This window comes from Amia ocellicauda, unplaced genomic scaffold, assembly GCF_036373705.1.
Source record: "Amia ocellicauda isolate fAmiCal2 unplaced genomic scaffold, fAmiCal2.hap1 HAP1_SCAFFOLD_26, whole genome shotgun sequence".
Lineage (NCBI taxonomy): Eukaryota > Metazoa > Chordata > Actinopteri > Amiiformes > Amiidae > Amia > Amia ocellicauda.
The window spans coordinates 1,577,501-1,605,433 of record NW_027102823.1 but is presented as its reverse complement, the minus strand read 5'-3'; the positions used below and the strand labels follow the sequence as shown (position 1 = coordinate 1,605,433).

General features: G+C 46.6%; 12 non-coding genes and 51 pseudogenes across 12 annotated transcripts; all 63 read right to left on the bottom strand.

Annotated features, from left to right (window-relative positions):
* Positions 1 to 26: 26 nt before the first annotated feature.
* LOC136727090 (uncharacterized) lies at positions 27 to 145 on the bottom strand (annotated as a pseudogene).
* A 216-nt stretch (positions 146 to 361) lies between these two features.
* On the bottom strand, positions 362 to 480 carry LOC136726634 (uncharacterized; annotated as a pseudogene).
* Positions 481 to 702: 222 nt separating this feature from the next.
* On the bottom strand, positions 703 to 821 carry LOC136726526 (uncharacterized; annotated as a pseudogene).
* A 215-nt stretch (positions 822 to 1,036) lies between these two features.
* On the bottom strand, positions 1,037 to 1,155 carry LOC136727096 (uncharacterized; annotated as a pseudogene).
* A 215-nt stretch (positions 1,156 to 1,370) lies between these two features.
* Positions 1,371 to 1,489, bottom strand: LOC136727207 (uncharacterized; annotated as a pseudogene).
* Positions 1,490 to 1,698: 209 nt separating this feature from the next.
* On the bottom strand, positions 1,699 to 1,817 carry LOC136726982 (5S ribosomal RNA). The gene has a single exon (XR_010808353.1). It is a non-coding gene; the product is annotated as a 5S ribosomal RNA (ribosomal RNA).
* Positions 1,818 to 2,036: 219 nt separating this feature from the next.
* On the bottom strand, positions 2,037 to 2,155 carry LOC136726940 (5S ribosomal RNA). Its single transcript, XR_010808315.1, has one exon. It is a non-coding gene; the product is annotated as a 5S ribosomal RNA (ribosomal RNA).
* A 217-nt stretch (positions 2,156 to 2,372) lies between these two features.
* On the bottom strand, positions 2,373 to 2,491 carry LOC136726572 (uncharacterized; annotated as a pseudogene).
* A 215-nt stretch (positions 2,492 to 2,706) lies between these two features.
* LOC136726649 (uncharacterized) lies at positions 2,707 to 2,825 on the bottom strand (annotated as a pseudogene).
* Positions 2,826 to 3,043: 218 nt separating this feature from the next.
* LOC136727003 (5S ribosomal RNA) lies at positions 3,044 to 3,162 on the bottom strand. The gene has a single exon (XR_010808372.1). It is a non-coding gene; the product is annotated as a 5S ribosomal RNA (ribosomal RNA).
* A 210-nt stretch (positions 3,163 to 3,372) lies between these two features.
* On the bottom strand, positions 3,373 to 3,491 carry LOC136726465 (uncharacterized; annotated as a pseudogene).
* A 215-nt stretch (positions 3,492 to 3,706) lies between these two features.
* Positions 3,707 to 3,825, bottom strand: LOC136726762 (uncharacterized; annotated as a pseudogene).
* Positions 3,826 to 4,046: 221 nt separating this feature from the next.
* On the bottom strand, positions 4,047 to 4,175 carry LOC136726776 (uncharacterized; annotated as a pseudogene).
* Positions 4,176 to 4,387: 212 nt separating this feature from the next.
* LOC136726972 (5S ribosomal RNA) lies at positions 4,388 to 4,506 on the bottom strand. The gene has a single exon (XR_010808344.1). It is a non-coding gene; the product is annotated as a 5S ribosomal RNA (ribosomal RNA).
* Positions 4,507 to 4,730: 224 nt separating this feature from the next.
* On the bottom strand, positions 4,731 to 4,849 carry LOC136727050 (uncharacterized; annotated as a pseudogene).
* Positions 4,850 to 5,065: 216 nt separating this feature from the next.
* On the bottom strand, positions 5,066 to 5,184 carry LOC136726580 (uncharacterized; annotated as a pseudogene).
* A 209-nt stretch (positions 5,185 to 5,393) lies between these two features.
* On the bottom strand, positions 5,394 to 5,512 carry LOC136726735 (uncharacterized; annotated as a pseudogene).
* Positions 5,513 to 5,722: 210 nt separating this feature from the next.
* Positions 5,723 to 5,842, bottom strand: LOC136726777 (uncharacterized; annotated as a pseudogene).
* A 218-nt stretch (positions 5,843 to 6,060) lies between these two features.
* On the bottom strand, positions 6,061 to 6,179 carry LOC136727249 (uncharacterized; annotated as a pseudogene).
* A 209-nt stretch (positions 6,180 to 6,388) lies between these two features.
* LOC136726918 (5S ribosomal RNA) lies at positions 6,389 to 6,507 on the bottom strand. Its single transcript, XR_010808295.1, has one exon. It is a non-coding gene; the product is annotated as a 5S ribosomal RNA (ribosomal RNA).
* Positions 6,508 to 6,728: 221 nt separating this feature from the next.
* On the bottom strand, positions 6,729 to 6,847 carry LOC136727053 (uncharacterized; annotated as a pseudogene).
* Positions 6,848 to 7,071: 224 nt separating this feature from the next.
* Positions 7,072 to 7,190, bottom strand: LOC136726578 (uncharacterized; annotated as a pseudogene).
* Positions 7,191 to 7,401: 211 nt separating this feature from the next.
* Positions 7,402 to 7,520, bottom strand: LOC136727133 (uncharacterized; annotated as a pseudogene).
* Positions 7,521 to 7,729: 209 nt separating this feature from the next.
* LOC136726945 (5S ribosomal RNA) lies at positions 7,730 to 7,848 on the bottom strand. The gene has a single exon (XR_010808319.1). It is a non-coding gene; the product is annotated as a 5S ribosomal RNA (ribosomal RNA).
* A 224-nt stretch (positions 7,849 to 8,072) lies between these two features.
* Positions 8,073 to 8,191, bottom strand: LOC136726759 (uncharacterized; annotated as a pseudogene).
* Positions 8,192 to 8,397: 206 nt separating this feature from the next.
* LOC136726703 (uncharacterized) lies at positions 8,398 to 8,516 on the bottom strand (annotated as a pseudogene).
* A 223-nt stretch (positions 8,517 to 8,739) lies between these two features.
* LOC136726748 (uncharacterized) lies at positions 8,740 to 8,858 on the bottom strand (annotated as a pseudogene).
* Positions 8,859 to 9,075: 217 nt separating this feature from the next.
* On the bottom strand, positions 9,076 to 9,195 carry LOC136727137 (uncharacterized; annotated as a pseudogene).
* Positions 9,196 to 9,411: 216 nt separating this feature from the next.
* Positions 9,412 to 9,530, bottom strand: LOC136727125 (uncharacterized; annotated as a pseudogene).
* A 221-nt stretch (positions 9,531 to 9,751) lies between these two features.
* On the bottom strand, positions 9,752 to 9,870 carry LOC136726672 (5S ribosomal RNA). Its single transcript, XR_010808223.1, has one exon. It is a non-coding gene; the product is annotated as a 5S ribosomal RNA (ribosomal RNA).
* Positions 9,871 to 10,080: 210 nt separating this feature from the next.
* LOC136726577 (uncharacterized) lies at positions 10,081 to 10,199 on the bottom strand (annotated as a pseudogene).
* A 209-nt stretch (positions 10,200 to 10,408) lies between these two features.
* On the bottom strand, positions 10,409 to 10,527 carry LOC136727197 (uncharacterized; annotated as a pseudogene).
* A 221-nt stretch (positions 10,528 to 10,748) lies between these two features.
* On the bottom strand, positions 10,749 to 10,867 carry LOC136727109 (uncharacterized; annotated as a pseudogene).
* Positions 10,868 to 11,077: 210 nt separating this feature from the next.
* Positions 11,078 to 11,196, bottom strand: LOC136726584 (uncharacterized; annotated as a pseudogene).
* Positions 11,197 to 11,421: 225 nt separating this feature from the next.
* On the bottom strand, positions 11,422 to 11,540 carry LOC136726822 (uncharacterized; annotated as a pseudogene).
* Positions 11,541 to 11,750: 210 nt separating this feature from the next.
* LOC136727039 (uncharacterized) lies at positions 11,751 to 11,869 on the bottom strand (annotated as a pseudogene).
* Positions 11,870 to 12,094: 225 nt separating this feature from the next.
* LOC136726484 (uncharacterized) lies at positions 12,095 to 12,213 on the bottom strand (annotated as a pseudogene).
* Positions 12,214 to 12,421: 208 nt separating this feature from the next.
* LOC136726556 (uncharacterized) lies at positions 12,422 to 12,540 on the bottom strand (annotated as a pseudogene).
* Positions 12,541 to 12,763: 223 nt separating this feature from the next.
* LOC136726852 (uncharacterized) lies at positions 12,764 to 12,882 on the bottom strand (annotated as a pseudogene).
* Positions 12,883 to 13,092: 210 nt separating this feature from the next.
* On the bottom strand, positions 13,093 to 13,211 carry LOC136727038 (uncharacterized; annotated as a pseudogene).
* A 221-nt stretch (positions 13,212 to 13,432) lies between these two features.
* On the bottom strand, positions 13,433 to 13,551 carry LOC136727108 (uncharacterized; annotated as a pseudogene).
* A 224-nt stretch (positions 13,552 to 13,775) lies between these two features.
* Positions 13,776 to 13,894, bottom strand: LOC136726483 (uncharacterized; annotated as a pseudogene).
* Positions 13,895 to 14,104: 210 nt separating this feature from the next.
* On the bottom strand, positions 14,105 to 14,223 carry LOC136727388 (uncharacterized; annotated as a pseudogene).
* A 219-nt stretch (positions 14,224 to 14,442) lies between these two features.
* LOC136726755 (uncharacterized) lies at positions 14,443 to 14,561 on the bottom strand (annotated as a pseudogene).
* A 210-nt stretch (positions 14,562 to 14,771) lies between these two features.
* LOC136727300 (uncharacterized) lies at positions 14,772 to 14,890 on the bottom strand (annotated as a pseudogene).
* A 216-nt stretch (positions 14,891 to 15,106) lies between these two features.
* LOC136726737 (uncharacterized) lies at positions 15,107 to 15,225 on the bottom strand (annotated as a pseudogene).
* A 210-nt stretch (positions 15,226 to 15,435) lies between these two features.
* Positions 15,436 to 15,554, bottom strand: LOC136727238 (uncharacterized; annotated as a pseudogene).
* Positions 15,555 to 15,778: 224 nt separating this feature from the next.
* On the bottom strand, positions 15,779 to 15,897 carry LOC136726482 (uncharacterized; annotated as a pseudogene).
* Positions 15,898 to 16,107: 210 nt separating this feature from the next.
* On the bottom strand, positions 16,108 to 16,225 carry LOC136727264 (uncharacterized; annotated as a pseudogene).
* A 218-nt stretch (positions 16,226 to 16,443) lies between these two features.
* LOC136726932 (5S ribosomal RNA) lies at positions 16,444 to 16,561 on the bottom strand. The gene has a single exon (XR_010808307.1). It is a non-coding gene; the product is annotated as a 5S ribosomal RNA (ribosomal RNA).
* A 221-nt stretch (positions 16,562 to 16,782) lies between these two features.
* LOC136726794 (uncharacterized) lies at positions 16,783 to 16,901 on the bottom strand (annotated as a pseudogene).
* A 215-nt stretch (positions 16,902 to 17,116) lies between these two features.
* On the bottom strand, positions 17,117 to 17,235 carry LOC136726564 (uncharacterized; annotated as a pseudogene).
* A 219-nt stretch (positions 17,236 to 17,454) lies between these two features.
* On the bottom strand, positions 17,455 to 17,573 carry LOC136727001 (5S ribosomal RNA). The gene has a single exon (XR_010808370.1). It is a non-coding gene; the product is annotated as a 5S ribosomal RNA (ribosomal RNA).
* A 216-nt stretch (positions 17,574 to 17,789) lies between these two features.
* On the bottom strand, positions 17,790 to 17,908 carry LOC136726911 (5S ribosomal RNA). Its single transcript, XR_010808288.1, has one exon. It is a non-coding gene; the product is annotated as a 5S ribosomal RNA (ribosomal RNA).
* A 216-nt stretch (positions 17,909 to 18,124) lies between these two features.
* On the bottom strand, positions 18,125 to 18,243 carry LOC136727142 (uncharacterized; annotated as a pseudogene).
* A 214-nt stretch (positions 18,244 to 18,457) lies between these two features.
* LOC136726855 (uncharacterized) lies at positions 18,458 to 18,576 on the bottom strand (annotated as a pseudogene).
* A 216-nt stretch (positions 18,577 to 18,792) lies between these two features.
* Positions 18,793 to 18,911, bottom strand: LOC136727042 (uncharacterized; annotated as a pseudogene).
* Positions 18,912 to 19,127: 216 nt separating this feature from the next.
* LOC136726914 (5S ribosomal RNA) lies at positions 19,128 to 19,246 on the bottom strand. Its single transcript, XR_010808291.1, has one exon. It is a non-coding gene; the product is annotated as a 5S ribosomal RNA (ribosomal RNA).
* A 216-nt stretch (positions 19,247 to 19,462) lies between these two features.
* LOC136726810 (uncharacterized) lies at positions 19,463 to 19,581 on the bottom strand (annotated as a pseudogene).
* Positions 19,582 to 19,791: 210 nt separating this feature from the next.
* LOC136726476 (uncharacterized) lies at positions 19,792 to 19,909 on the bottom strand (annotated as a pseudogene).
* Positions 19,910 to 20,128: 219 nt separating this feature from the next.
* Positions 20,129 to 20,247, bottom strand: LOC136726793 (uncharacterized; annotated as a pseudogene).
* Positions 20,248 to 20,462: 215 nt separating this feature from the next.
* LOC136726563 (uncharacterized) lies at positions 20,463 to 20,581 on the bottom strand (annotated as a pseudogene).
* Positions 20,582 to 20,800: 219 nt separating this feature from the next.
* On the bottom strand, positions 20,801 to 20,919 carry LOC136726922 (5S ribosomal RNA). Its single transcript, XR_010808298.1, has one exon. It is a non-coding gene; the product is annotated as a 5S ribosomal RNA (ribosomal RNA).
* Positions 20,920 to 27,933: the final 7,014 nt, after the last annotated feature.

The window sequence follows — 27,933 nt, the reverse complement described above, 5'->3', positions numbered from 1 at the left end:
GATGAAGTTACCCAGGAGACGTAAAAAGCTTGCAGCACCTGGTATTTCCAGGACGTCACCCATCCAAGTACTGACCAGGCCCTGCCCCGTTTAGCTTCCGAGATCTGACGAGATCGGGCGCGTTCAGGACGCTGTGGCCGCAAGCCAAGAAGCCCGGCTGCATGATGTATCTTAAAGGCACGAGGGTATTGACGGAACTTCCAGCAAAAAAAAAAAGAAAAAAGAAAAATCGAGGGAAAAATATCAGTGCAGCAAAGGGTGTTGAAAGTAGCCAGGTACGTGTATTTTTCTTCAATTATATCTCCTCCAGACAGAAAGAGAGTATTAAGAGCTACGATGAAGTTACCCAGTAGACGTAAAAAGCTAGCAGCACCTGGCATTTCCAGGAGGTCACTCATTCAAGCACTAACCAGGTCCTGTCCCGTTTAGCTTCCGAGATCTGACGAGATCAGGCGCGTTCAGGATGGTGTGGCCGAAAGCCAAGCGGTCTGGATGCATGATGTCCCCTAAAGGCTGGCGGGTATTGACGGAATTTCCAGCTAAAAAAAGAAAAAAAGAAAAAATATAAAAATGGAGGGAAAAATATCAGTGCAGCAAAGGGTGTTGAAAGTAGCCGGGTACGTGTACAACAATTCAATTATATCTCCTCCAGTCAGAAAGAGAGTATTAAGAGCTACGATGAAGTTACCCAGTAGACGTAAAAGCTTGCAGCACCAGGTATTTCCAGGAGGTCTCACATTCAAGTAATGACCAGGCCCTGCCCCGATTAGCTTCCGAGATCTGACGAGATCGGGAACGTTCAGGACAGTGTGGCCGCAAGCCAAGAGGCCTGGCTGCATGATGTCTCTTAAAGGCTGGTGGGTATTGACGGAACTTCTAGCAAAAAAAAAAAAAAAAAGAAAAACGGAGGCAATAATATCAGTGCAGCAAAGGGTGTTGAAAGTAGCCGGGTAAGTGTACAATATTTCAATTATATCTCCTCCAGACAGAAAGAGAATATTAAGAGCGGCGATGAAGTTACCCAGGAGAAGTAAAAAGCTTGCGGCATCTGGTATTTCCAGGAGGTCTCCCATCAAAGTACTGACCAGGCCCTGCCCCGTTTAGCTTCCGAGATCTGACGAGATCGGGCGCATTCAGGACGTTGTGGCCGCAAGCCATGAGGGCTGGCTGCATGATGTCTCTTAATGGCTGGCGGGTATTGACGGAACTTTCAACAAAAAGAAAAAGAAAAAAGAAAAATGGAGGGAAAAATATCAGTGTAGCAATGGGTGTTGAAAGTAGCCGGGTTCGTGTACAATACTTTAATTATATCTCCTCCAGACAGATAGAGAGTATTAAGAGATACGATAAAGTTACCCAGGAGACGTAAAAGCTTGCAGCACCAGGTATTTCCAGGAGGTCTCACATTCATGTACTGACCAGGTCCTGCCCCGTTTAGCTTCCGAGATCTGACGAGATCGGGCGCGTTCAGGATGGTGTGGCCGCAAGCCGAGATGCCTGGCTGCATCATGTCTCTTAAAGGCTGGCGGGTATTGACGGAACTGCCAGCAAAAAAAAAAAGAAAAATAGAGGGAAATATACCAGTGCAGCAAAGGGTGTTGAAAGTAGCCGGGTACGTGTACAATTCTTCAATTATATCTCCTGGAGACAGAAAGAGAGTATTAAGAGCTACGATGAAGTTACCCAGGATACGTAAAAAGCTTGCAGCACCTGGTATTTCTAGGAGGTCTCCCATCCAAGTACTGACCAGGCCCTGCCCCGTTTAGCTTTCGAGATCTGACGAGATCGGGCACGTTCAGGATGGTGTGGCCGCAAGCCGAGATGCCTGGCTGCATGATGTCTCTTAAAGGCTGGCGGGTATTGACGGAATTTCCAGCAAAAAAAAAAAAAAAAAAATAGAAAAATGGAGGGAAAAATATCAGTGCAGGAAAGGGTGTTGAAAGTAGCCGGGTACGTGTACAATTCTTCAATTATATCTCCTGGAGACAGAAAGAGAGTATTAAGTGCTACGATGAAGTTACCCAGGAGACGTAAAAAGCTTGCAGCACCTGGTATTTCTAGGAGGTCTCCCATCCAAGTACTGACCAGGCCCTGCCCCGTTTAGCTTCCGAGATCTGACGAGATCGGGCGCATTTAGGACGGTGTGGCCGCAAGCCGAATTGCCTGGCTGCATGATGTCTCTTAAAGGCTGGCAAGTATTGACGGAACTTCCAGCAAAAAAAAAAAAAAAAAAAAAAAAAAGGAAGGGAAAAATATCAGTGCAGCAAAGGGTGTTGAAAGTAGCCGGGTACATGTACAATTCTTCAATTATATCTCCTCCAGACAGATAGAGAGTATTAAGAGCTACGATAAAGTTACCCAGGAGACGTAAAAGCTTGCAGCACTAGGTATTTCCAGGAGGTCTCACATTCATGTACTAACCAGGTCCTGCCCCATTTAGCTTCCGAGATCTTATGAGATCGGGCGCGTTCAGGACGGTGTGGCCGCAAGCCGAGAGGCCTGGCTGCATGATGTCTCTTAAAGGTTGGCGGGTATTGACGGAACTTCCAGCAAAAAAAAAAAAAAAAAAGAAAAATGGATGCAAAAATATCAGTGCAGCAAAGGGTGCTGACAGTAGCTGGGTACGTGTGCAATACTTCAATTATATCTCCTCCAGACAGATAGAGAGTATTAAGAGCTACGATAAAGTTACCCAGGAGACGTAAAAGCTTGCAGCACCAGGTATTTCCAGGAGGTCTCACATTCATGTACCGACCAGGTCCTGCCCCGTTTAGCTTCCAAGATCTGACGAGATCGGGCGAGTTCAGGATGGTGTGGCCGCAAGCCGAGATGCCTGGCTGCATGATGTCTCTTAAAGGCTGGCGGGTATTGACGGAATTTCCAGCAAAAAAAAAAAAAAAAAAATAGAAAAATGGAGGGAAAAATATCAGTGCAGGAAAGGGTGTTGAAAGCAGCCGGGTACGTGTACAATTCTTCAATTATATCTCCTGGAGACAGAAAGAGAGTATTAAGAGCTACGATAAAGTTACCCAGGAGACGTAAAAGCTTGCAGCACTAGGTATTTCCAGGAGGTCTCCCATCCAAGTACTGACCAGGCCCTGCCCCGTTTAGCTTCCGAGATCTGACGAGATCGGGCGCATTTAGGACGGTGTGGCCGCAAGCCGAGATGCCTGGCTGCATGATGTCTCTTAAAGGCTGGCGGGTATTGACGGAACTGCCAGCAAAAAAAAAAAAGAAAAATAGAGGGAAATATACCAGTGCAGCAAAGGGTGTTGAAAGTAGCCGGGTACGTGTACAATTCTTCAATTATATCTCCTGGAGACAGAAAGAGAGTATTAAGAGCTACGATGAAGTTACCCAGGAGACGTAAAAAGCTTGCAGCACCTGGTATTTCCAGGAGGTCACACATCCAAGTACTGACCAGGCCCTGCCCCGTTTATCTTCCGAAATCTGATATGATCGGGCGCGTTCAGGACGGTGTGACTACAAGCCAAGAGGCCTGTCTGCATGATGTCTCTTAAAGGCTGGCGGATATTGACGGAACTTCCAGCAAAAAAATAAAATAAAAAGAAAAATGGAGGGAAAAATATCAGTGCAGCAAAGGGTGTTGACAGTAGCTGGGTACGTGTACAATACTTCAATTATATCTCCTCCAGACAGATAGAGAGTATTAAGAGCTACGATAAAGTTACCCATGAGACGTAAAAGCTTGCAGCAACAGGTATTTCCAGGAGGTCTCACATTCATGTACCAACCAGGTCCTGCCCCGTTTAGCTTCCAAGATCTGACGAGATCGGGCGAGTTCAGGATGGTGTGGCCGCAAGCCGAGATGCCTGGCTGCATGATGTCTCTTAAAGGCTGGCGGGTATTGACGGAATTTCCAGCAAAAAAAAAAAAAAAAAAAAATAGAAAAATGGAGGGAAAAATATCAGTGCAGCAAAGGGTGTTGAAAGTAGCCGGGTACGTGTACAATTCTTCAATTATATCTTCTCCAGAGAGAAAGAGAGTATTAAGAGCTACGATGAAGTTCCCCAGGAGACATAAAAAGCTGGCAGCACCTGGTATTTCCAGGAGGTCTCACATTTAAGTACTGACCAGGTCCTGCCCCGTTTAGCTTCCGAGATCTGACAAGATCGGGCAAGATCGGGCGCGTTCAGGACGGTGTGGCCGCAAGCCGAGATGTCTGGCTGCATGATGTCTCTTAAAGGCTGGCGGGTATTGACGGAATTTCCAGCAAAAAAAAAAAAAAGAAAAATGGAGGTAAAAATATCAGTGCAGGAACGGGTGTTGAAAGTAGCCGGGTACGTGTACAATTCTTCAATTATATCTCCTGGAGACAGAAAGAGAGTATTAAGAGCTACGATGAAGTTACCCAGGAGACGTAAAAAGCTTGCAGCACCTGGTATTTCTAGGAGGTCTCCCATCCAAGTACTGACCAGGCCCTGCCCCGTTTAGCTTCCGAGATCTGACGAGATCGGGCGCTATCAGGACGGTGTGGCCACAAGTCAATAGGCCTGGCTGCATGATGTCTCTTAAAGGTTGGCAGGTATTGACGGAACTTCCAGCAAAAAAAAAAAAAAAAAAAAAAAAAAAGAAAAATGGATGGAAAAATATCAGTGCAGCAAAGGGTGTTGACAGTAGCTGGGTACGTGTACAATTCTTCAATTATATCTCCTCCAGACAGATAGAGAGAATTAAGAGCTACGATAAAGTTACCCAGGAGACGTAAAAGCTTGCAGCACCAGGTATTTCCCGGAGGTCTCCCATCCAAGTACTGACCAGGTCCTGCCCCGTTTAGCTTCCGAGATCTTACGAGATCGGGCGCGTTCAAGACGGTGTGGCCGCAAGCCGAGAGGCCTGGCTGCATGATGTCTCTTAAAGATTGGCGGGTATTGACGGAACTTCCAGCAAAAAAAAAAAAAAAAAAAAAAAAATGGATGGAAAAATATCAGTGCAGCAAAGGGTGTTGACAGTAGCTGGGTACGTGTACAATACTTCATTTATATCTCCTCCAGAAAGATAGAGAGTATTAAGAGCTACGATAAAGTTACCCAGGAGACGAAAAAGCTAGCAGCACCAGGTATTTCCAGGAGGACTCACATTCATGTACTGACCAGGTCCTGCCCCGTTTAGCTTCCGAGATCTGACGAGATCGGGCGCATTCAGGACGGTGTGGCCACAAGCCGAAAGGCCTGGCTGCATGATGTCTCTTAAAGGTTGGCGGGTATTGACGGAACTTCCAGCAAAAAAAAAAAAAAAAAATGGATGGAAAAATATCAGTGCAGCAAAGGGTGTTGACAGTAGCTGGGTACGTGTACAATACTTCAATTAAATCTCCTCCAGACAGATAGAGAGTATTAAGAGCTACGATAAAGTTACCCAGGAGACGTAAAAGCTTGCAGCACGAGGTATTTCCAGGAGGACTCACATTCGTGTACAGACCAGGTCCTGCCCCGTTTAGCTTCCGAGATCTGACGAGATCGGGCGCGTTCAGGATGGTGTGGCCGCAAGCCGAGATGCCTGGCTGCATGATGTCTCTTAAAGGCTGGCGGGTATTGACATAACTGCCAGCAAAAAAAAAAAAGAAAAATAGAGGGAAAAATACCAGTGCAGCAAAGGGTGTTGAAAGTAGCCGGGTACGTTTACAATTCTTCAATTATATCTTCTCCAGACATAAAGAGAGTATTAAGAGCTACGATGAAGTTCCCCAGGAGACGTAAAAAGCTGGCAGCACCTGGTATTTCCAGGAGGTCTTACATTTAAGTACTGACCAGGTCCTGCCCCGTTTAGCTTCCGAGATCTGACAAGATCGGGCGCGTTCAGGACGGTGTGGCCGGCAAGCCGAGATGTCTGGCTGCATGATGTCTCTTAAAGGCTAGCGGGTATTGACGGAATTTCCAGCAAAAAAATAAAAAAGAAAAAAGAAAAATGGATGGAAAAATATCAGTGCAGCAAAGGGTGTTGACAGTAGCTGGGTACGTGTACAATACTTCAATTATATCTCCTCAAGACAGATAGAGAGTATTAAGAGCTACGATAAAGTTACCCAGGAGACGTAAAAGCTTGCAGCACCAGGTATTTCCAGGAGGTCTCACACTCATGTACTGACCAGGTCCTGCCCCGTTTAGCTTCCGAGATCTGACGAGATCGGGCGCGTTCAGGATGGTGTGGCCGCAAGCCGAGATGCCTGGCTGCATGATGTCTCTTAAAGGCTGGCGGGTATTGACATAACTGCCAGCAAAAAAAAAAAAGAAAAATAGAGGGAAAAATACCAGTGCAGCAAAGGGTGTTGAAAGTAGCCGGGTACGTGTACAATTCTTCAATTATATCTCCTCAAGACAGATAGAGAGTATTAAGAGCTACAATAAAGTTACCCAGGAGACGTAAAAGCTTGCAGCACCAGGTATTTCCAGGAGGTCTCCCATCCAAGTACTGACCAGGCTCTGCCCCGTTTAGCTTCCGAGATCTGACGAGATCGGGCGCGTTCAGGACGGTGTGGCCGCAAGCCAAGAGGCCTGGCTGCATGATGTCTCTTAAAGGCTGGCGGGTATTGACGGAATTTCCAGCAAAAAAAAAAAAAAAAAAAAATAGAAAAATGGAGGGAAAAATATCAGTGCAGGAAAGGGTGTTGAAAGTAGCCGGGTACGTGTACAATTCTTCAATTATATCTCCTGGAGACAGAAAGAGAGTATTAAGAGCTACGATGAAGTTACCCAGGAGACGTAAAAGGCTTGCAGCACCTGGTATTTCTAGGAGGTCTCCCATCCAAGTACTGACCAGGCCCTGCCCCGTTTAGCTTCCGAGATCTGACGAGATCGAGCCCATTCAGGACGGTGTGGCCGCAAGCCAAGAGGCCTGGATGCATGATGTCTCTTAAAGGTTGGCGGGTATTGACGGAACTTCCAGCCAAAAAAAAAAAGAAAAAAAGAAAAAAGAAAAATGGATGGAAAAATATCAGTGCAGCAAAGGGTGTTGACAGTAGCTGGATACGTGTACAATACTTCAATTATATCTCCTCCAGACAGAGAGAGAGTAGTAAGAGCTACGATAAAGTTACCCAGGAGACGTAAAAGCTTGCAGCACTAGGTATTTCCAGGAGGTCTCACTTTCATGTACTGACCAGGTCCTGCCCCGTTTAACTTCCGAGATCTGACGAGATCGGGCGCGTTCAGGATGGTGTGGCCGCAAGCCGAGATGCCTGGCTGCATGATGTCTCTTAAAGGCTGGCGGGTATTGACGGAACTGCCAGCGAAAAAAAAAAAAGAAAAATAGAGGGAAATATACCAGTGCAGCAAAGGGTGTTGAAAGTAGCCGGGTACGTGTACAATTCTTCAATTATATCTCCTGGAGACAGAAAGAGAGTATTAAGAGCTACGATGAAGTTACCCAGGAGACGTAAAAAGCTTGCAGCACCTGGTATTTCTAGGAGGTCTCCCATCCAAGTACTGACCAGGCCCTGCCTCGTTTAGCTTCCGAGGTCTGACGAGATCGGGCGCTTTCAGGATTGTGTGGCCGCAAGCCGAGATGTCTGGCTGCATGATGTCTCTTAAAGGCTGGCGGGTATTGACGGAACTGCCAGCAAAAAAAAAAAGAAAAATAGAGGGAAATATACCAGTGCAGCAAAGGGTGTTGAAAGTAGCCGGGTACGTGTACAATTCTTCAATTATATCTCCTGGAGACAGAAAGAGAGTATTAAGAGCTACGATGAAGTTACCCAGGAGACGTAAAAAGCTTGCAGCACTTGGTATTTCTAGGAGGTCTCCCATCCAAATACTGACCAGGCCCTGCCCCGTTTAGCTTCCGAGATCTGACGAGATCGGGCGCATTCAGGACGGTGTGGCCACAAGCTGAAAGGCCTGGCTGCATGATGTCTCTTAAAGGTTGGCGGGTATTGACAGAACTTCCAGCAAAAAAAAAAAAGAAAAAAAGAAAAAAGAAAAATGGATGGAAAAATATCAGTGCAGCAAAGGGTGTTGACAGTAGCTGGATACGTGTACAATACTTCAATTATATCTCCTCCAGACAGAGAGAGAGTATTAAGAGCTACGATAAAGTTACCCAGGAGACGTAAAAGCTTGCAGCACTAGGTATTTCCAGGAGGTCTCACTTTCATGTACTGACCAGGTCCTGCCCCGTTTAGCTTCCGAGATCTGACGAGATCGGGCGCGTTCAGGATGGTGTGGCCGTAAGCCAAGAGGTCTGGCTGCATGATGTCTCTTAAAGGCTGGAGGATATTGACGGAATTTCCAGCAAAAAAAAAAAAAAATGGATGGAAAAATATCAGTGCAGCAAAGGGTGTTGACAGTAGCTGGGTACGTGTACAATACTTCAATTATATCTCCTCCAGACAGATAGAGAGTATTAAGAGCTACGATAAAGTTACCCAGGAGACGTAAAAGCTTGCAGCACGAGGTATTTCCAGGAGGTCTCACATTCATGTACTGACCAGGTCCTGCCCCGTTTAGCTTCCGAGATCTGACAAGATCGGGCGCGTTCAGGACGGTGTGGCCGCAAGCCGAGATCTCTGGCTGCATGATGTCTCTTAAAGGCTGGCGGGTATTGACGGAATTTCCAGCAAAAAAAAAAAAAAAAAAAAAGAAAAATGGAGGGAAAAATATCAGTGCAGGAAAGGGTGTTGAAAGTCGCCGGGTACGTACGTGTACAATTCTTCAATTATATCTCCTGGAGACAGAAAGAGAGTATTAAGAGCTACGATGAAGTTACCCAGGAGACGTAAAAAGCTTGCAGGACCTGGTATTTCCAGGAGGTCTCCCATCAAAGTACTGACCAGGCCCTGCCCCGTTTAGCTTCCGAGATCTGACGATATCATGCGCGTTCAGGACGGTGTGGCCGAAAGCCAAGAGGCCCGGCTGCATGATGTCTCTTTAAGGCTGGCGGGTATTGACGGAACTTCCAGCAAAAAAAAAAAAGAAAAAAGAAAAATGGAGGGAAAAATATCAGTGCAGCAAAGGGTTTTGAAAGTAGCCGGGTACGTGTACAATTCTTCAATAATATCTCCTACAGACTGAAAGAGAGTATTAAGAGCTATGATGAAGTTACCCAGGAGACGTAAAAAGCTTGCAGCACCTGGTATTTCCAGGAGGTCTCCCATCCAAGTACTGACCAGGTCCTGCCCCGTTTAGCTTCCGAGATCTTACGAGATCGGGCACGTTCAGGACGGTGTGGCCCGCAAGCCGAGAAGCCTGGCTGCATGATGTCTCTTAAAGGTTGGCGGGTATTGACGGAACTTCCAGCAAAAAAAAAAAAAAAAAAAGAAAAATGGATGGAAAAATATCAGTGCAGCAAAGGGTGTTGACAGTAGCTGGGTACGTGTACAATATTTCAATTATATCTCCTCCAGACAGATAGAGAGTATTAAGAGCTACGATAAAGTTACCCAGGAGACGTAAAAGCTTGCAGCACTAGGTATTTCCAGGAGGTCTCCCATCCAAGTACTGACCAGGTCCTGCCCCGTTTAGCTTCCGAGATCTGACAAGATCGGGCGCGTTCAGGACGGTGTGGCTGCAAGCCGAGAGGCCTGGCTGCATGATGTCTCTTAAAGGCTGGCGGGTATTGACGGAATTTCCAGCAAATAAAATAAAAAAAAAAAATAGAAAAATGGAGGGAAAAATATCAGTGCAGGAAAGGGTGTTGAAAGTAGCCGGGTACGTGTACAATTCTTCAATTATATCTCCTCCAGACTGAAAGAGAGTATTAAGAGCTACGATGAAGTTACCCAGGAGACGTAAAAAGCTTGCAGCACCTGGTATTTCCAGGAGGACACCCATCCAAGTACTGACCAGGCCCTGCCCCGTTTGGCTTCCGAGATCTGACGAGATCGGGCGCGTTCAGGATGGTGTGGCCGCAAGCCAAGATGCCTGGCTGCATGATGTCTCTTAAAGGCTGGCGGGTATTGACGGAACAGCCAGCAAAAAAAAAAAAGAGAAATGGAGGGAAAAATATCAGTGCAGCAAAGGCTGTTGAAAGTAGCCGGGTACGTGTACAACTCTTCAATTATATCTCCTCCAGACAGAAAGAGAGAATTAAGAGCTACGATGAAGTTACCCAGGAGACGTAAAAAGTTTGCAGCACCTCGTATTTCCAGAAGGTCACCTATAAAAGTACTGACCAGGCCCTGCCCCGTTTAAATTCCGAGATCTGACGAGATCGGGCGCGTTCAGGACGGTGTGGCCGCAAGCCGAGAGGCCTGGCTGCATGATGTCTCTTAAAGGCTGGCGGGTATTGACGGAACTGCCAGCAAAAATAAAAAGAAAAATAGAGGGAAAAATACCAGTGCAGCAAAGGCTGTTGAAAGTAGCCGGGTACGTGTACAATACTTGAATTATATCTCCTCCAGACAGAAAGAGCGTATTAAGAGCTACGATGAAGTTACCCAGGAGACATAAAAAGCTTGCAGCACCTGGTATTTCTAGGAGGTCAGCCATCCAAGTACTGACCAGGCCCTGCCCCGTTTAGCTTCCGAGATCTTACGAGATCGGGCGCATTCAGGACGGTGTGTCCACAAGCCGAGAGGCCTGGCTGCATGATGTCTCTTAAAGGCTGGCGGGTATTGACGGAATTTCCAGCAAATAAAATAAAAAAAAAAAATAGAAAAATGGAGGGAAAAATATCAGTGCAGGAAAGGGTGTTGAAAGTAGCCGGGTACGTGTACAATTCTTCAATTATATCTCCTCCAGACAGAAAGAGAGTATTAAGAGCTACGATGAAGTTACCCAGGAGACGTAAAAGGCTTGCAGCACCAGGTATTTCCAGGAGGTCTCACATTCAAGTACTGACCAGGTCCCGCCCCGTTTAGCTTCCGAGATCTGACGAGATCGGGCGCGTTCAGGATGGTGTGGCCGCAAGCCGAGACGCCTGGCTGCATGATGTCTCTTAAAGGCTGGCGGGTATTGACGGAACTGCCAGCAAAAAAAAAAAAGAAAAATAGAGGGAGAAATACCAGTGCAGCAAAGGCTGATGAATGTAGCCGGGTACGTGTACAATTCCTCAATTATAACACCTCCAAACAGATAGAGAGTATTAAGAGCTACGATGAAGTTTCCCAGGAGACGTAAAAAGCTTGCAGCACCAGGTATTTCCTGGAGGTCTCCCATCCAATAACTGTTCAGGCCCTGCCCCGTTTAGCTTCCGAGATCTAACGAGATCAGGCACGTTCAGGACAATGTGGCCGCAAGCCAAGAGGCCTGGCTGCATGATTTCTCTTAATGGCTGGCGGGTATTTACGGAACTTCCAGCAAAAAAAAAAAAAAAAAAAAAGAAAAAGAAAAATGGAGGGAAAAATATCAGTGCAGCAAAGGGTGTTGAAAGTAGCCGGGTACGTGTACAATTCTTCAATTATATCTCTTCCAGACAGAAAGAGAGTATTAAGAGCTACGATGAAGTTACTCAGGAGACGTAAGATGCTTGCAGCACCTTTTATTTCCAGCAGGTCTCCCATGCAAGTACTGAACAGGCACTGCCCCGTTCAGCTTCCGAGGTCTGACGAGATTGGGGGTGTTCAGGGCGGTGTGGCCGCAAGCCGAGATGCCTGGCTGCATGATGTCTCTTAAAGGCTGGCGGGTATTGACGGAACTGCCAGCAATAAAAAAAAAGAGAAATGGAGGGAGAAATACCAGTGCAGCAAAGGGTGTTGAAAGTAGCCGGGTACGTGTACAATACTTGAATTATATCTCCTCCAGACAGAAAGAGCGTATTAAGAGCTACGATGAAGTTACCCAGGAGACGTAAAAAGCTTGCAGCACCTGGTATTTCTAGGAGGTCAGCCATCCAAGTACTGACCAGGCCCTGCCCCGTTTAGCTTCCGAGATCTTACGAGATCGGGCGCATTCAGGACGGTGTGGCCACAAGCCGAGAGGCCTGGCTGCATGATGTCTCTTAAAGGCTGGCGGGTATTGACGGAACTTCCAGCAAAAAAAAAAAAAAAAAAAAAGAAAAAAGAAAAATGGATGGAAAAATATCAGAGCAGCAAAGGGTGTTGACAGTAGCTGGATACGTGTACAATACTTCAATTATATCTCCTCCAGACAGAGAGAGAGTATTAAGAGCTACGATAAAGTTACTCAGGAGACGTAAAAGCTTGCAGCACTAGGTATTTCCAGGAGGTCTCACATTCATGTACTGACCAGGTCCTGCCCCGTTTAGCTTCCGAGATCTGACGAGATCGGGCGCGTTCAGGATGGTGTGGCCGCAAGCCGAGACGCCTGGCTGCATGATGTCTCTTAAAGGCTGGCGGGTATTGACGGAACTGCCAGCAAAAAAAAAAAAAAAATAGAGGGAGAAATACCAGTGCAGCAAAGGCTGATGAAAGTAGCCGGGTACGTGTACAATTCCTCAATTATAACACCTCCAAACAGATAGAGAGTATTAAGAGCTACGATGAAGTTTCCCAGGAGACGTAAAAAGCTTGCAGCACCAGGTATTTCCTGGAGGTCTCCCATCCAATAACTGTTCAGGCCCTGCCCCGTTTAGCTTCCGAGATCTAATGAGATCAGGCACGTTCAGGACAATGTGGCCGCAAGCCAAGAGGCCTGGCTGCATGATTTCTCTTAATGGCTGGCGGGTATTTACGGAACTTCCAGCAAAAAAAAAAAAAAAAAAAAAAAAAGAAAAATGGAGGGAAAAATATCAGTGCAGCAAAGGGTGTTGAAAGTAGCCGGGTACGTGTACAATTCTTCAATTATATCTCTTCCAGACAGAAAGAGAGTATTAAGAGCTACGATGAAGTTACTCAGGAGACGTAAGATGCTTGCAGCACCATTTATTTCCAGCAGGTCTCCCATGCAAGTACTGAACAGGCACTGCCCCGTTCAGCTTCCGAGGTCTGACGAGATTGGGGGTGTTAAGGGCGGTGTGGCCGCAAGCCGAGATGCCTGGCTGCATGATGTCTCTTAAAGGCTGGCGGGTATTGACGGAACTGCCAGCAATAAAAAAAAAGAGAAATGGAGGGAGAAATACCAGTGCAGCAACGGGTGTTGAAAGTAGCCGGGTACGTGTACAATACTTGAATTATATCTCCTCCAGACAGAAAGAGCGTATTAAGAGCTACGATGAAGTTACCCAGGAGACGTAAAAAGCTTGCAGCACCTGGTATTTCTAGGAGGTCAGCCATCCAAGTACTGACCAGGCCCTGCCCCGTTTAGCTTCCGAGATCTTACGAGATCGGGCGCATTCAGGACGGTGTGGCCACAAGCCGAGAGGCCTGGCTGCATGATGTCTCTTAAAGGCTGGCGGGTATTGACGGAATTTCCAGCAAATAAAATAAAAAAAAAAAATAGAAAAATGGAGGGAAAAATATCAGTGCAGGAAAGGGTGTTGAAAGTAGCCGGGTACGTGTACAATTCTTCAATTATATCTCCTCCAGACAGAAAGAGAGTATTAAGAGCTACGATGAAGTTACCCAGGAGACGTAAAAGGCTTGCAGCACCAGGTATTTCCAGGAGGTCTCACATTCAAGTACTGACCAGGTCCCGCCCCGTTTAGCTTCCGAGATCTGACGAGATCGGGCGCGTTCAGGATGGTGTGGCCGCAAGCCGAGACGCCTGGCTGCATGATGTCTCTTAAAGGCTGGCGGGTATTGACGGAACTTCCAGCAAAAAAAAAAAAAAAAAAAAGAAAAAAGAAAAATGGATGGAAAAATATCAGAGCAGCAAAGGGTGTTGACAGTAGCTGGATACGTGTACAATACTTCAATTATATCTCCTCCAGACAGAGAGAGAGTATTAAGAGCTACGATAAAGTTACCCAGGAGACGTAAAAGCTTGCAGCACTAGGTATTTCCAGGAGGTCTCACATTCATGTACTGACCAGGTCCTGCCCCGTTTAGCTTCCGAGATCTGACGAGATCGGGCGCGTTCAGGATGGTGTGGCCGCAAGCCGAGATGCCTGGCTGCATGATGTCTCTTAAAGGCTGGCGGGTATTGACGGAACTGCCAGCAAAAAAAAAAAAGAAAAATAGAGGGAAATATACCAGTGCAGCAAAGGGTGTTGAAAGTAGCCGGGTACGTGTACAATTCTTCAATTATATCTCCTGGAGACAGAAAGAGAGTATTAAGAGCTACGATGAAGTTACCCAGGAGACGTAAAAAGCTTGCAGCACCTGGCATTTCCAGGAGGTCACCCAACCAAGTACTGACCAGACCCTGCCCCGTTTTGCTTCCGAGATATGATGAGATCAGGCGCGTTCAGGACGGTGTGGCCGCAAGCCAAGAGACCTGGCTGCATGATGTCTCTTAAAGGCTGGCAAGTATTGACGGAACTTCCAGCAAAAAAAAAAAAAAAAAAAATAGAAAAAGGGAGGGAAAAATATCAGTGCAGCAAAGGGTGTTGTAAGTAGCCGGGTACATGTACAATTCTTCAATTATATCTCCTCCAGACAGAGAGAGAGTATTAAGAGCTACGATAAAGTTACCCAGGAGACGTAAAAGCTTGCAGCAATAGGTATTTCCAGGAGGTCTCACATTCATGTACTAACCAGGTCCTGCCCCGTTTAGCTTCCGAGATCTGACGAGATCGGGCGCGTTCAGTATGGTGTGGCCGCAAGCCGAGATGCCTGGCTGCATGATGTCTCTTAAAGGCTGGCGGGTATTGACGGAACTGCCAGCAAAAAAAAAAAAGAAAAATAGAGGGAAATATACCAGTGCAGCAAAGGGTGTTGAAAGTAGCCGGGTACGTGTACAATTCTTCAATTATATCTCCTGGAGACAGAAAGAGAGTATTAAGAGCTACGATGAAGTTACCCAGGAGACGTAAAAAGCTTGCAGCACCTGGTATTTCCAGGAGGTCACACATCCAAGTACTGACCAGGCCCTGCCCCGTTTAGCTTCCGAAATCTGATATGATCGGGCGCGTTCAGGACGGTGTGACTACAAGCCAAGAGACCTGGCTGCATGATGTCTCTTAAAGGCTGGCAAGTATTGACGGAACTTCCAGCAAAAAAATAAAATAAAAAGAAAAATGGAGGGAAAAATATCAGTGCAGCAAAGGGTGTTGACAGTAGCTGGGTACGTGTACAATACTTCAATTATATCTCCTCCAGACAGATAGAGAGTATTAAGAGCTACGATAAAGTTACCCAGGAGACGTAAAAGGCTTGCAGCACCAGGTATTTCCAGGAGGTCTCACATTCATGTACCGACCAGGTCCTGCCCCGTTTAGCTTCCGAGATCTGACGAGACCGGGCGAGTTCATGATGGTGTGGCCGCAAGCCGAGATGCCTGGCTGCATGATGTCTCTTAAAGGCTGGCGGGTATTGACGGAACTGCCAGCAAAAAAAAAAAAGAAAAATAGAGGGAAATATACCAGTGCAGCAAAGGGTGTTGAAAGTAGCCGGGTACGTGTACAATTCTTCAATTATATCTCCTGGAGACAGAAAGAGAGTATTAAGAGCTACGATGAAGTTACCCAGGAGACGTAAAAAGCTTGCAGCACCTGGTATCTCTAGGAGGTCTCCCATCCATGTACTGACCAGGTCCTGCCCCGTTTAGCTTCCGAGATCTGACGAGATCGGGCGCATTCAGGACGGTGTGGCCACAAGCCGAAAGGCCTGGCTGCATGATGTCTCTTAAAGGTTGGCGGGTATTAACGGAACTTCCAGCAAAAAAAAAAAAAAAAAAAAGAAAAAAGAAAAATGGATGGAAAAATATCAGAGCAGCAAAGGGTGTTGACAGTAGCTGGATACGTGTACAATACTTCAATTATATCTCCTCCAGACAGAGAGAGAGTATTAAGAGCTACGATAAAGTTACCCAGGAGACGTAAAAGCTTGCAGCACTAGGTATTTCCAGGAGGTCTCACATTCATGTACTGACCAGGTCCTGCCCCGTTTAGCTTCCGAGATCTGACGAGATCGGGCGCGTTCAGGATGGTGTGGCCGCAAGCCGAGATGCCTGGCTGCATGATGTCTCTTAAAGGCTGGCGGGTATTGACGGAACTGCCAGCAAAAAAAAAAAAGAAAAATAGAGGGAAATATACCAGTGCAGCAAAGGGTGTTGAAAGTAGCCGGGTACGTGTACAATTCTTCAATTATATCTCCTGGAGACAGAAAGAGAGTATTAAGAGCTACGATGAAGTTACCCAGGAGACGTAAAAAGCTTGCAGCACCTGGTATTTCTAGGAGGTCTCCCATCCAAGTACTGACCAGGCCCTGCCCCGTTTAGCTTCCGGATCTGACGAGATCGGGCGCATTCAGGACGGTGTGGCCACAAGCCGAAAGGCCTGGCTGCATGATGTCTCTTAAAGGTTGGCGGGTATTGACGGAACTTCCAGCAAAAAAAAAAAAAAAAAATAGAAAAATGGAGGGAAAAATATCAGTGCAGGAAAGGGTGTTGAAAGTAGCCGGGTACGTGTACAATTCTTCAATAATATCTCCTGCAGACTGAAAGAGAGTATTAAGAGCTACGATAAAGTTACCCAGGAGACGTAAAAAGCTTGCAGCACCTGGTATTTCCAGGAGGTCACCCATCCAAGTACTGACCAGGCCCTGCCCCGTTAGCTTCCGAGATCTGACGAGATCGGGCGCGTTCAGGACGGTGTGGCCGCAAGCTAAGAAGCCTGGCTGCATGATGTCTCTTAAAGGCTGGCGGGTATTGACGGAACTTCCAGCAAAAAATAAAAAATAAATAAATAGAAAAATGGAGGGAAAAATATCAGTGCAGGACAGGGTGTTGAAAGTAGCCGGGTACATGTACAATTCTACAATTATATCTCCTCCAGACTGAATGAGAGTATTAAGAGCTACGATGAAGTTACCCAGGAGATGTAAAAAGCTTTCAGCACCTGGTATTTCCAGGAGGTCACCCATCCAATTACTGACCAGGCCCTGCCCAGTTTTTCTTCCGAGATCTGACGAGATCTTGCGTCTTCAGGACGGTGTGGCCTCAAGCCAAGAGGCCTGGCTGCATGATGTCTCTTAAAGGCTGGAGGGTATTGATGGAACTTCCAGCAAAAAACAAAAGAAAAAAGAAAAATGGAGGGACAAATATCAGTGCAGCAAAGCGTGTTGAAGGTAGCCGGGTACGTGTACAATTCTTCAATTATATCTCCTCCAGACAGATAGAGAGTATTAAGAGCTACGATAAAGTTACCCAGGAGACGTAAAAGCTTGCAGCACCAGGTATTTCCAGGAGGTCTCACATTCATGTACTGACCAGGTCCTGCCCCGTTTAGCTTCCAAGATCTGACGAGATCGGGCGAGTTCAGGATGGTGTGGCCGCAAGCCGAGATGCCTGGCTGCATGATGTCTCTTAACGGCTGGCGGGTATTCACGGAATTTCCAGCAAAAAAAAAAAAAAAAAAATAGAAAAATGGAGGGAAAAATATCAGTGCAGGAAAGGCTGTTGAAAGTAGCCGGGTACGTGTACAATTCTTCAATTATATCTCCTGGAGACAGAAAGAGAGTATTAAGAGCTACGATGAAGTTACCCAGGAGACGTAAAAAGCTTGCAGTACCTGGTATTTCTAGGAGGTCTCCCATCCAATTACTGACCAGGCCCTGCCCCGTTTAGCTTCCGAGATCTGACGAGATCGGGCGCATTCAGGACGGTGTGGCCACAAGCCGAAAGGCCTGGCTGCATGATGTCTCTTAAAGGTTGGCGGGTATTGACGGAACTGCCAGCAAAAAAAAAAAAAAAAAAGAAAAATGGATGGAAAAATATCAGTGCAGCAAAGGGTGTTGACAGTAGCTGGATACGTGTACAATACTTCAATTATATCTCCTCCAGACAGAGAGAGAGTATTAAGAGCTACGATGAAGTTACCCAGGAGACGTAAAAAGCTTGCAGCACCTGGTATTTCTAGGAGGTCTCCCATCCAAGTACTGACCAGGTCCTGCCCCGTTTAGCTTCCGAGATCTGACGAGATCGGGCGCATTCAGGACGGTGTGGCCGCAAGCCGAGAGGCCTGGCTGCATGATGTCTCTTAAAGGTTGGCGGGTATTGACGGAACTGCCGGCAAAAAAAAAAAAAAAACAGAAAAATGGATGGAAAAATATCAGTGCAGCAAAGGGTGTTGAAAGTAGCCGGGTACGTGTACAATTCTTCAATTATATCTCCTGGAGACAGAAAGAGAGTATTAAGAGCTACGATGAAGTTACCCAGGAGACGTAAAAAGCTTGCAGCACCTGGTATTTCTAGGAGGTCTCCCATCCAAGTACTGACCAGGCCCTGCCCCGTTAAGCTTCCGAGATCTGACGAGATCGGACGCATTCAGGACGGTGTGGCCACAAGCCGAAAGGCCTGGCTGCATGATGTCTCTTAAAGGTTGGCGGGTATTGACGGAACTTCCAGCAAAAAAAAAAAAAAGAAGAAAAATGGATGGAAAAATATCAGTGCAGCAAATGGTGTTGACAGTAGCTGGGTACGTGTACAATACTTCAATTGTATCTCCTCCAGACAGATAGAGAGTATTAAGAGCTACGATAAAGTTACCCAGGAGACGTAAAAGCTTGCAGCACCTGGTATTTCCAGGAGGTCTCACATTCAAGTACTGACCAGGTCCTGCCCCGTTTAGCTTCCGAGATCTGACGATATCATGCGCGTTCAGGACGGTGTTGCCGAAAGCCGAGAGGCCCGGCTGCATGATGTCTCTTTAAGGCTTACGGGTATTGACGGAACTTCCAGCAAAAAAAAAAAGAAAAAAGAAAAATGGAGTGAAAAATATCAGTGCAGCAAAGGGTGTTGAAAGTAGCCGGGTACGTGTACAATTCTTCAATTATATCTCCTCCAGACAGAAAGAGAGAATTAAGAGCTACGATGAAGTTACCCAGGAGACGTAAAAAGCTTGCAGCACCTGGCATTTCCAGGAGGTCACCCATCCAAGTACTGACCAGGCCCTGCCCCGTTTAAATTCCAAGATCTGATGAGATCGGGGGCGTTCAGGACGGTGTGGCTGCAAGCCAAGAGGCCTGGCTGCATGATGTCTCTTAAAGGCTGGCGGGTATCGACGGAACTGCCAGCAAAAAAAAACAAGAAAAAGAAAAATGGAGGGAAAAATATCAGTGCAGCAAAGGGTGTTGAAAGTAGCCTAGTACGTGTACAATTCTTCAATTATATCTCCTGGAGACAGAAAGAGAGTATTAAGAGCTACGATGAAGTTACCCAGGAGACGTAAAAGGCTTGCAGCACCTGGTATTTCTAGGAGGTCTCCCATCCAAGTACTGACCAGGCCCTGCCCCGTTTAGCTTCCGAGATCTGACGAGATCGGGCGCATTCAGGACGGTGTGGCCGCAAGCCGAGAGGCCTGGCTGCATGATGTCTCTTAAAGGTTGGCGGGTATTGACGGAACTTCCAGCAAAAAAAAAAAAAAAAAAGAAAAATGGATGGAAAAATATCAGTGCAGCAAAGGGTGTTGACAGTAGCTGGGTACGTGTACAATACTTCAATTATATCTCCTCCAGACAGATAGAGAGTATTAAGAGCTACGATAAAGTTACCCAGGAGACGTAAAAGGCTTGCAGCACCAGGTATTTCCAGGAGGTCTCACATTCATGTACCGACCAGGTCCTGCCCCGTTTAGCTTCCAAGATCTGACGAGACCGGGCGAGTTCATGATGGTGTGGCCGCAAGCCGAGATGCCTGGCTGCATGATGTCTCTTAAAGGCTGGCGGGTATTGACGGAACTGCCAGCAAAAAAAAAAAAGAAAAATAGAGGGAAATATACCAGTGCAGCAAAGGGTGTTGAAAGTAGCCGGGTACGTGTACAATTCTTCAATTATATCTCCTGGAGACAGAAAGAGAGTATTAAGAGCTACGATGAAGTTACCCAGGAGACGTAAAAAGCTTGCAGCACCTGGTATTTCTAGGAGGTCTCCCATCCAAGTACTGACCAGGCCCTGCCCCGTTTAGCTTCCGGGTCTGACGAGATCGGGCGCATTCAGGACGGTGTGGCCACAAGTCGAAAGGCCTGGCTGCATGATGTCTCTTAAAGGTTGGCGGGTATTGACGGAACTTCCAGCAAAAAAAAAAATAAATAAATAGAAAAATGGAGGGAAAAATATCAGTGCAGGACAGGGTGTTGAAAGTAGCCGGGTACATGTACAATTCTACAATTATATCTCCTCCAGACTGAATGAGAGTATTAAGAGCTACGATGAAGTTACCCAGGAGATGTAAAAAGCTTTCAGCACCTGGTATTTCCAGGAGGTCACCCATCCAATTACTGACCAGGCCCTGCCCAGTTTTTCTTCCGAGATCTGACGAGATCTTGCGTCTTCAGGACGGTGTGGCCTCAAGCCAAGAGGCCTGGCTGCATGATGTCTCTTAAAGGCTGGAGGGTATTGATGGAACTTCCAGCAAATAACAAAAGAAAAAAGAAAAATGGAGGGACAAATATCAGTGCAGCAAAGCGTGTTGAAGGTAGCCGGGTACGTGTACAATTCTTCAATTATATCTCCTCCAGACAGATAGAGAGTATTAAGAGCTACGATAAAGTTACCCAGGAGACGTAAAAGCTTGCAGCACCAGGTATTTCCAGGAGGTCTCACATTCATGTACTGACCAGGTCCTGCCCCGTTTAGCTTCCAAGATCTGACGAGATCGGGCGAGTTCAGGATGGTGTGGCCGCAAGCCGAGATGCCTGGCTGCATGATGTCTCTTAAAGGCTGGCGGGTATTCACGGAACTTCCAGCAAAAAAAAAAAAAAAAAAATAGAAAAATGGAGGGAAAAATATCAGTGCAGGAAAGGCTGTTGAAAGTAGCCGGGTACGTGTACAATTCTTCAATTATATCTCCTGGAGACAGAAAGAGAGTATTAAGAGCTACGATGAAGTTACCCAGGAGACGTAAAAAGCTTGCAGCACCTGGTATTTCTAGGAGGTCTCCCATCCAATTACTGACCAGGCCCTGCCCCGTTTAGCTTCCGAGATCTGACGAGATCGGGCGCATTCAGGACGGTGTGGCCACAAGCCGAAAGGCCTGGCTGCATGATGTCTCTTAAAGGTTGGCGGGTATTGACGGAACTTCCAGCAAAAAAAAAAAAAAAAATGGATGGAAAAATATCAGTGCAGCAAAGGGTGTTGACAGTAGCTGGGTACGTGTACAATACTTCAATTAAATCTCCTCCAGACAGATAGAGAGTATTAAGAGCTACGATAAAGTCACCTAAAGGATTATTAGGAACACCATACTAATACTGTGTTTGACCCCCTTTCACCTTCAGAACTGCTTTAATTCTACGTGGCATTGCTTCAACAAGGTGCTGAAAGCATTCTTTAGAAATGTTGGCACATATTGATAGGATAGCATCTTGCAGTTGATGGAGATTTGTGGGATGCACATCCAGGGCACGAAGCTCCCGTTCCACCACATCCCAAAGATGCTCTATTGGGTTGAGATCTGGTGACTGTGGGGGCCAGTTTAGTACAGTGAACTCATTGTCATGTTCAAGAAACCAATTTGAAATGATTCGACCTTTGTGACATGGTGCATTATCCTGCTGGAAGTAGCCATCAGAGGATGGGTACATGGTGGTCAAAAAGGGATGGACATGGTCAGAAACAATGCTCAGGTAGGCCGTAGCATTTAAACGATGCCCAATTGGTACTAAGGGGCCTAAAGTGTGCCAAGAAGACATCCCCCACACCATTACACCACCACCACCAGCCTGCACAGTGGTAACAAGACATGATGGATCCATGTTCTCATTCTGTTTACGCCAAATTCTGACTCTACCATCTGAATGTCTCACCTCTTTTTCCTATTTGTAGTGGAGATGAGTGGTACCCGGTGGGGTCTTCTGCTGTTGTAGCCCATCCGCCTCAAGGTTGTACGTGTTGTGGCTTCACAAATGCTTTGCTGCATACCTCGTTTGTAACGAGTGGTTATTTCAGTCAAAGTTGCTCTTCTATCAGCTTGAATCAGTCGGCCCATTCTCCTCTGAGCTCTAGCATCAACAAGGCATTTTCGCCCACAGGACTGCCGCATACTGGATGTTTTTCCCTTTTCACACCATTCTTTGTAAACCCTAGAAATGGTTGTGCGTGAAAATCCCAGTAACTGAGCAGATTGTGAAATACTCAGACCGGCCCGTCTGGCACCAACAACCATGCCACGCTCAAAATTGCTTAAATCACCTTTCATTCCCATTCAGACATTCAGTTTGGAGTTCAGGAGATTGTCTTGACCAGGACCACACCCCTAAATGCATTGAAGCAACTGCCATGTGATTGGTTGATTAGATAATTGCATTAATGAGAAATTGAACAGGTGTTCCTAATAATCCTTTAGGTGAGTGTATATGTATGTATGTGTATGTATGTCCAATTGCTTTGACAATACAAATGAAATGAATTGAGAGAGAGAGAGAGAGAGAGAGAGAGAGAGAGAGGAATATGAGCTCCTAAAAAACATTTGTTTTTATACATAAGCGGATTTAATTTGTCATTTACAAATGAATATATAGCACTATAAACATACACAGAAGACATGGAATAGAAATTCAGAAGAAAAAGTATTCAAAAAATAATAATTTTAAGAGAAACACAAAAAGAAGAAAGCAGAGAGACAGTTCAGGAAGAAAAGTCAGAAAAGAAAAGCTGAAGACAAGAATTGGAGGTAAGAGACAAATAATTAAACAAAAAAATATGTATTAATAAAATAAATAAGCATTCTCAGTAGTTGACTCAGCCAATGAAAATGCAGAGCTCCGATTTGAATAGAGTGACAGTAGGAGAGAGCCCAACTGCCACTGAGACTGATAGAAATCTATCGAACAGCAGTCTGACTGCAGAGCTGCCTTTTGAAATCCGATACCCTGAAGACATTCGCTCTGCACAGGCTAAGAAGGACTACAAACAAGCTGTGATGAGAGCATCTCCTGAGACCCTCATCCTAGACTACACCGGTAAAGGAGAAAACAGGGTCAAGAACAATCTACTGTTCTACACCGCCTTTCACAAAACCCTGTGCCAGACATACCCCAATAACAACAAGAGGGGCATTAGCAGAGGCAGGCAGATCTCAGTGCTGGTAGAGAAAGACACAGACAGTGTGATGCTCACTTTTAATGTATACCACAACGGGACCATCATGGTGCAGGGCAGCGAGAGCAGCCTGGACCAATTAGCTCTCGGCTTCCACACCTCAAAGCAGCAGACTGAGGTAGAGAAACAAGAGCCAGAGCCGGCCACCCTGCAGTCTGCCCCCAGCCACACGGAGCCAGACAGTGCCCCATCTCCCACAGACTGCCCCCCTGTCTCCCCAAAACTCTCCAGCAACATTAAAACACTAAAGGAATGCCTATCAGTGCTGGAGCTGGAGTTTGCGGAGTTCAGGGAGCAGACCTTGAGCACCCTGGCCCAGACCTCCTTGTGCGATCAGCTCCGGGATGAGATGCACAGACTAAAGATGCAGCACAAGGCTGAGATCCATGAGCTGAGAGCAGCAGTGAGAGACCTGGAGGAGCAGAGCCAAACCCTGAGGACGGAGCTGCGCAGAGCGAGGGAGGAGCTGACCTGGACACCCCAGCACAGCCAGCTAAGGAGCCTGCAGAGCCAGCTGGAGGAGCTAAGAGAGGAGCTACACATCACTGGAGCACAGAGACTGCACTGCACTGACCCCACAACACCTCCAACCCCTGACGCACCCACTGATCCACCCACACTCCCCACCACTCCTGACACACCCACTATCACCAGACCTGCCACTAATACACAACCCCCTGAAACGCCACTCCCCCAAAACACACCCGCTGCCCCCACCACTCCCGACGCAAACCCGGAGTGGCAGGTCAACGCAGAGGTGGTCATTCTGAGCGAATCCAATGGGAAGTTCCTGGTTGAGAGGCGCCTCTTCCCTGGGCGAAAAGTGAAAAAGCTTTGGTGCTCCACAGCACAGAGAGCCCTGGAGCTGCTCTCCAAGAGGAGGCTTTGCCAAGTCAAACACATCCTCATCCACACCGGCACTAACGACCTGAGTGCCCGCAGGGGCGATGTGGCCTCAGCCCTGAGACAGGTAGCAACGAAAGCCACAGAGGAATTCCCAACTGCCAAAATTTCCATCTCCACACTGCTGCCCCGCACAGACGTGCCCCTGCACATCATCCAGGCCATCAACGCAGAAGTGTCCCGAAGATGTGCCCTCCTCCCCAACGTCCACCTGGCACACCACTGAGACATCCAGCCACATCACCTGTATGACCACGTCCACCTCAACAAGACGGGTGTGAGGATCATCTCAAAGGTCCTCAAGGACACAACCCTGGGCCGAAACCCCACACACCCCCACCTCGAGACCAGGAGCAAACCCCCCAGCCCCCGGCCACATCCCCAGCCACCGGCTCCACCCCAGCCCCAGCCCCTGAGACCCCGCGGCCCCATTCCCCACCCCCCCATCCCCAGAGGGCCCGTCCAGCACAGCAGAGCGGACAGCCGGGGACCAGCACAGCCACACAGCCACGCAGCAGCGGCTTCCAGAGCCTGGAGGCCCGATGCTGCCCAGCTGGCCCAGATAAGGCAACTCCTCAGTGTCATCTGTACCACACTGCTGAGTTAACTGAGCCTCAACACACATATATATGGTTGTGGAGATGGAGAGTAAGAAAAAATGTGATTTAATTATTCTGATATTTTGATGCAAAGATAAAATCTTTGTGTGATTATTATGTATATCCATATATAATTATTAATAGTAATATAATATCAGTTGTAGACCACAAATTAAACTTTCTTATGTAGAAGAGACAAGTATAATAAAATATATTAACATGTCCTTTAAAATAAGCAGTTGGAATATGCAGGGTTTACGCTCCTCAACTTTTGGAATGAAGAGCACAGGCCCTGAACTGATCAACACTGTAAATAGTTCAGATGTTTTCATTCTTGTAGAGACTTGGTGCTGTGCAGATATGTCTATACACTGGATGGATACAATGGATACAGGGAGCTGATTGTGCCCTCCTATAAAAAACCCAAAGTCAGGTGTGGCAGGGCCTCGTGGGGGATTATCGTGTGGTACAGGGAGGAGCTCCGAGCAGCCCTATGCCCAGTACAGAGAGGAGACACACACCTGTGGATGAAAATCAGAAAAGACACCCTACAAAATAACACAGATATATACCTATGTGCAATTTATATGCCACCCGCAGACTCCCCCTACTATAATGAGGAAGGCTTTCATGAGCTTCAAAACGAAATCTGCCACTTCCAGACCCTGGGCTCTGTACTGCTGTGTGGCGATCTCAATGCCAGGACTGGCAGAGAGATGGACTACATCAATACAGAGGGGAACACACACCTGTTCGGAGACTCCCCGCTGTGCCACACACACACCTCCACACTGACACAGCCACGACAGCGTGGTAAACAAGAGCAGGAAGCAGGTAGTGCGCCTATGTAAAAGCCTGGGTCTATATATCATCAATGGCAGGACCAGGGGGTACTCTCTGGGGAGATTCACATACTGCTCGGCTCTGGGCAGCAGTGTGGTGGACTACGCCATAACTGACCTGGACCCACAAGCCAACAATGCGTTTATAGTCAGACAACAATCTCCACTATCAGACCACAGCCAAATAACACTTTACCTAAAAAGATCAGCGCAGCCACAAGTCAGAGCCAAACTTCCCACAAAACTGGTCTCCCTGCCACCCAGTTAGAGATGGTCAGAGCCCAGCACAGAGAACTACACAAGAGCCCTGAATAGTGATGAGATTGAAAACATGTTAGACAGATATCAATCCTCACACTATCAAATAAACCAAAACGGAATAAACTCAGCCACCAAAACACTGAATGAAATATTTGAGAGACTGGCTTTAAAATCAAACATTAAAACAATTAAAAACCAAAATATGAAATCGTCTAAAAGAAAAAAAGAACAGTGGTGTGACCAGGAGTGTGAAACTTCTAGGAAACACCTGAGACATCTCTCCAACACTAAACACAGAGAGCCCGACAACCAGGAGGCTCGCCTCAGCTACTGCCAGGCCCTGCGGCACTACAAGCAACTCCTCAGTAAGAAAAAAGACCACTATATGGGCAGAATAAATACCCCAAAAACAAAAAATGAAATACCAATTCAAAATGGAGAAATCTGGAAAACACACTTTGAAAAACTTTACCAAAATGTTGAAAACAATCCAAAGCCAGAACAGGTTAAAATATTAAAAAACCTAAATAAATTGGAAGAAATCATTAAGAATAACCAAAATCCCTTAGATAACCCATTTACAATACAGGAACTAAAACATCAACTCAAAATCCTCAAACCCAGGAAAGCCAGCGGCCCCGACAGCATCAGCCCTGAGATGCTGAAGCACAGCAGCCCGCAGCTGCAGGAGGCTCTGCTCAAACTCTTTAACCTGGTGCTGAGAGCCGGGTGTTTCCCTGAGGTCGGGAATCAAGGATTGATCACCCCGATTTTTAAAAGTGGAGACAAATTAGACCCCAATAACTACTGGGGCAGCTGTGTGAGCAGTAACCTGGGGAAGGTGTTCTGCAGTATCATCAACGCCCAGATACTGGCCTTCCTTACCAAGCACAGTGTCCTGAATAAGAGTCAGATTGGCTTCCTACCAAAACACCGCACAACCGATCATATTTACACTCTACACACCCTCATAAATAAATATACCCAAAACAATAAAGGAAAAATATTTGCCTGTTTTGTAGACTTTAGAAAGGCATTTGACTCAATCTGGCACAAGGGATTATTTTATAAACTTCTACAGAGTGGTGTAGGGGGTAAAGTTTATGACATCATTAAATCAATGTATTCTGAAAACAAATGCGGAGTTCAAATTGGCAACTCAAGAACAGAGTTCTTCACTCAGGGGCGGGGAGTGAGACAGGGCTGCAGTCTGAGTCCAACACTGTTCAACATCTACATCATCGAGTTGGCCACAGTGTTGGAGCAGTCTGACGCCCGCAGCCTAACTCTCCATGACACAGAGATCAAGTTCCTGCTCTACGCAGACGACCTGGTGCTGCTGTCGCCCACAGAGCAGGGGCTTCAGCAGAACCTGGCGCTGCTAGAGCAGTACTGTCAGAAATGGGCCCTGGCAGTCAATCTGGACAAGACCAGAGTTATGGTTTTCCAGAAAAAAGCCCCATCTCAGGGAAACAGGTACCGCTTCACTCTGGGCAGCACTGGATTAGAGCACTGCACCAGATACAACTACCTTGGCCTGACCATCAGTGCGTCAGGGAGCTTCAGCCTGGCTATAAACGCATTAAAAGACAAGGCACGCCGGGCATTTTATGCCATAAAGACACAATTTGGGAAAACAACAATACCAATAACTATTTGGATTAAAATATTAAACTCCATCATCCAACCAATCCTGCTATATGGGAGCGAAGTGTGGGGTCCCCTCATGAACCTCAATAACAACAATTGGGACAAAAGCCCCATGGAAATATTCCACCTAGAATTTAATAAAAACATCTTACACGTACACAGAAACGCCCCCACGGCTCTGAGGCTCACAGAGCCCGAACACACAATGACCAAAACAACAACAATTGGGAAAATTGACATGTACCTGAAAAGCAAATACACAAAAGATTAGAGACACGAATTAGAATTACAAAACAAATTGGAATGCTACCGGGCCCTGAATAGAAACATTACATTGGCTGAATACTTAAAAATCCAAAATATAAAAGAGAGACAAAATCTAACTAAATACAGGCTCAGTGACCACAGCCTCGCCATTGAAAAAGGCCGCTACAGAAAATTCTGGGTTGCCAGAGAAGAGCGGCTGTGCAGCCAGTGTGACCTAGGGGAGGTCGAAACACAGGCGCATTTCCTGCTGTCCTGCCCTAAATACACAAAAATCAGGGAGACATACTTTAAAATATTAAAAATGCATATCCCTGAGTTCAGCATGATCCCCGATTGCTGCAAACTCCCCGTCCTGCTGGGAGAGGAGGAGCGCACTGCCTTCTTAGCAGCGCAATATGTATCCACCTGCCACAGCCTG